The following is a 4058-nucleotide window of genomic DNA, read 5'->3' as shown; positions in this document are numbered from 1 at the left end:
GTGCAGGACACATAGGGCAAATCGGGCTGCCCAACAGTAGTGCCTTTGATTCAGTACAATGACTTTTTAAAATCTGGTGGAAGTACGTGTATTCAGTACGTGTGTGTACTATTGAGGAAGAAGGCTGGGAGGAGCACAGAGACTGAAGTCTTCGTACAGTCACATAGCATACAATTCCCAATTAGTGAGACCCAGGCAATGAAATGTCTGTGGTTACATATTTCAAGATACAGCAGTGCCAATTTCAAATATTCAGAAATCATGAATTAGGCTCCTCTGAAGCTTGTATCAGTGTGGTACCAAGCAATTTCTATGGAGGAAATCACCCATAATTGCCATTTTATAAGATTTACAAGATTCTACCATTTTAAGTTGGACTTGAAAGTAATGAGACACAGACAGAAATACTACTTCAATTTGTCTTCTGGTTTGCAAGCTCCTGGGATATTTCTGATCTGTGTTTTACGTTTGCTCTTTAACACAGAGGATTACAAACTCACTCTTTTAAATAAAATGTGGCTTTCTTCTATAATCAGTTGCCCTGAGAGCTAGATCTTTAAGATAAGCACCAAATTATATGAAAGTTCTGATAAGCACCAAAGAATTGGGATCACTGAATCAAAGAACAAAATGATTACAGAGGGGTCATGCTATAGGGCCTGTGAAAAGGAACTGAATGGTGTTAGAAAATCAAAGGAAGAACTTCATCTTGTAAAATGACAATTATAGGCACTTTCCTCCCTACAAATTGGAACAAGTCTTAGACAAGTCTTAGAGATGTGAAAAGAGTGCCTTGAAATATTTCTCTGAAGGTACCTAGAGGAGCAGTTCCCACTTAGAAAGAGCAGGTTTGTGCAAACCAAAGGCTGCAGCCTTTCCGACTGTCTGAGTGATTACAGATAATCATTTTGCAGAATTTTTTTACTTGAACATTTGGACTTGGGCCTCTGCTCACCTTTAACTGCTATCACTCCATGTACTTACATCTCAGAATCAGGTGGCTCTTGTGTATATTCCTACTGAGGCTGTCCTTTGGTAAAAGCTCAGGAGTCCTTCTGCTACGCTGTGGTCTAGAACTCTTTTGAGAATTGCACTGTTTTTGTCTGCTGTTTTGTGCTGCTGAAATGTGGTGTCTTTAACCTTCTCTATTTCCTGCCCAAGAATGAGAAACCAAGATGGGGCAATATCTAGAGAGTTTTTCAGAAGATGCTTCTGGTATCTGAGGAGTTGGTGGTGTGAAGGATGGCTGGATGAGTAGCTGTGTTTTTGTGTCTTTCTCAAAACAGTGTTGGCTATTTCAATCTGCATTGGGCAGACTTATTATTCTTCCTGATGCATTTTCCAAGCATCTTGAGGTTTGGCATGACTGGCAAAGCTACATTCAGGCAGGCATTTTGAGTAGAAAATATATTCTTGTCAGGTACCACTTTCTTTTCAAGTTAGTTCCATACATACTTAGCTAGTTTCATCATTATAGTGTGCTGACAGCCCCTAACATGAGCAAAATCTCCTGTCTGATCTGATGCCTGGGCTGATTAATTGGTTCACTATGCAAAATGGCCCTATTGAGATCTGACTTCATTGTACTGATTGAGAAAGAATAAGAGGCTCATTTTGCCTCATTTCTGCAGCGACAGATTTCTATAAATGTTATTTGTGGTGTCAGTAGTGGGATTCAGAATGGATTTTGCATTTTCCTTGTTGGAACTATTTCCTTGGATGTTTCATGCACCAAAGTGAATCTACGCAGCATACCGCTGAGGTCAGCTACTGAGTATTTGTCTATCACACTGTCTCTCATATTTTCCTTTCTCCTGGAATGGCAGTAATTAATCACTGCCTAATGTAGGCACTGCTTCAATGAGATTTTAGATATTTAGCCTGGGAGGACAAATCCAATTCATCTTGTATTGAATTTCCCTTTGCAGTCATTTTGGTTTAGCACTACAGAGGACCTGTGAAGGTAGGTCAGACCTCCTTAAATTGTCTTTTTCCTTTTAATGTTTATTCAATAGGACATTAGGTACCTCCAGAACATAAACCAGTCCATATATATTAGGACATAATCCAGTCCATATATATTAGGAATTCATATCTTTAATATTAGGAATGCTGTGAAAATCTGTAGCTCTGAGAGTGCTCTCACAGGATGTACCAAGCTGGATCGGAGCTGCCAATTCCCAGAAAAATGCTGTGCAGACATTTTGTTCTTAAGGGTGAGGTCTTCTGGCTATCATGAAGTTCAACAAGTAGAAATGCCAAATCCTGTAGCTGGGAGAAAACAAACATGCTAGAGCCACCCAGCTGGGAAGCAGCTTTGAAGTAAATGACCTTGAGGTCCTGGTGGACGCCAAGTTGAACAGCAACATGTCCTTACTGCAAAAATGTCTAACAGTATTCTGAGCTGCATTAGGCAAAACATTGCCAGCAGGTCAATGAGATGATCCTTCCTCTCTACCCAACATTGATGAGGCCACACTGTGCCCAGCTCTGGGCTCACCAGTTCAAGAAAGGCATGGAGTAACTGGAAAGAGTTCAATGACTGATGATTAAGGGAAAGGAACACCTTTTCTATGAGGAAAAGCTTAGAGACTTGGGGTTATTTAGCCTAGGGAATCAAAGGATTGTAGAATTTACCAAACTAGAAGGGACTTACAAGAACTAAGTCCAACTCCTGGCTCCAAACAAGACTACCTAAAAATCAAAGCACATGTTTGAGAGTGCTGTTGAAACACTTCTTGAAGAGAAGATGTAGGGGAAAATCTTATCAACGTCTATAAATACTTGAAGAGAGGGTGCAAAGAAGATGGAGCCAGCTCTTACCCCAGCAGTGTCAAGGGCCAGGCCCAGAAGCATTAGCCACAGCCTGGACACCAATAGCTCCCCCTGACCATTAGGCATCTCTGCTGTGCTGGGCAGGTGCCAGAGTGCTGGCACAGGGACCAGAGGAATGTGGATTATCTCCTTGGAGATCTCCAAAAGCCTCCTGGATATGACTCAGAGGTCCCTACAAATCCCAACCATTCTGTGATTCTGTGATCATTTTCTGAGGTAGCTTCTAGAGAGTTTGGAGAAGACAAGTGCCTTGCAAAAGAAGTGTTTCCAATAAAACTGATGTTGTTCACCATGTAGGGAAATGTGTAAATGTCAATACTGATGTTTTAGGAGCTATGCCGAGTGGCGTTTGGAAGCAAAAGGTAAATTTTAGAATTGCAAATAGATAAGTGCTTTTCCTAACCACATATTTTTTCCCAATTGAGTGAAACCTAATAACAGAATAATTATTCCTGAGACCTCAGACTTGGCTCAGACCTTGCATTGTATGATGCTTACTGGGCAGTCAGCAGTGTTGAGAAAGCCTCTCCAGGGCTGCTCATACTGTGCCACATAAGCTCCACACCACCACTGCTGGCATCCAGCTCTAGGCACACTCCCAGATGTCTCCACACATACTCTGGTCCTGGCTTTGGAGAAAGGGATGGACTATCCAACCTTCTGCCAAGATTCCTTCTGATTCTTCAGTTACTGTGACGCTGTGCCTTTAACTATGACTATGTCCTGTGACTGTGAAAAAACCAAAGAGTAAGACTCTTAACTTGGGACAGCAGTCAGAACCTCGGAGCTAGATGGGATGAGCTGAAGCTTTAGCTGCTCATCCTGAGATCAATCGTTAGTGAGTTACTAAAACCTGCCACTTGAATTACTTCTGATTGGAATGAGACAGCTAGTGTCTGGTGGTGCCCATTCATATTCAGCTCATGTTTGAATGTTTGCGACTGCACATTTGAATGATGTAGTTCACCAGCCTGCTTTCTGCATGCTTATCCTGCTCATAAGGATGCCCACGTGGACTCCTGGCTGTAATTAGTCAGCTGTATTACACGAGCACGTTGGAGAGTGTGTGAAGGCAGGAGAGGAAGAGTACATGATCAGCAGCCTTAGGTTCTGGCGTATCTTCTTTCTCCATTAATCCAGTAATTTTCCTACTGATCTATTTGAGGTCAGGGAGAGACAAAGTGTTTAAGAAAAACCCCTCTTGCTGATGATGATGATGAAGT

The 4058-nt window shown here is 41.9% G+C and overlaps 1 long non-coding RNA gene across 1 annotated transcript; it reads right to left on the bottom strand.

The window, feature by feature from the left end:
* Positions 1–2079: 2079 nt before the first annotated feature.
* LOC116216628 lies at positions 2080–3497 on the bottom strand. The gene is made up of 2 exons (XR_004159767.1): positions 3334–3497; positions 2080–2271 (listed from the first exon to the last, which is right to left on the bottom strand). It is a non-coding gene; the product is annotated as an uncharacterized LOC116216628 (long non-coding RNA).
* Between the last annotated feature and the right edge of the window lie 561 nt (positions 3498–4058).

The sequence above is a fragment of the Meleagris gallopavo genome, chromosome 4, assembly GCF_000146605.3.
Source record: "Meleagris gallopavo isolate NT-WF06-2002-E0010 breed Aviagen turkey brand Nicholas breeding stock chromosome 4, Turkey_5.1, whole genome shotgun sequence".
In the NCBI taxonomy this organism is placed as follows: Eukaryota; Metazoa; Chordata; class Aves; order Galliformes; family Phasianidae; genus Meleagris; species Meleagris gallopavo.
The sequence above is the reverse complement of the archived record's forward strand: the minus strand, read 5'-3'. Positions and strand labels throughout refer to the sequence as shown.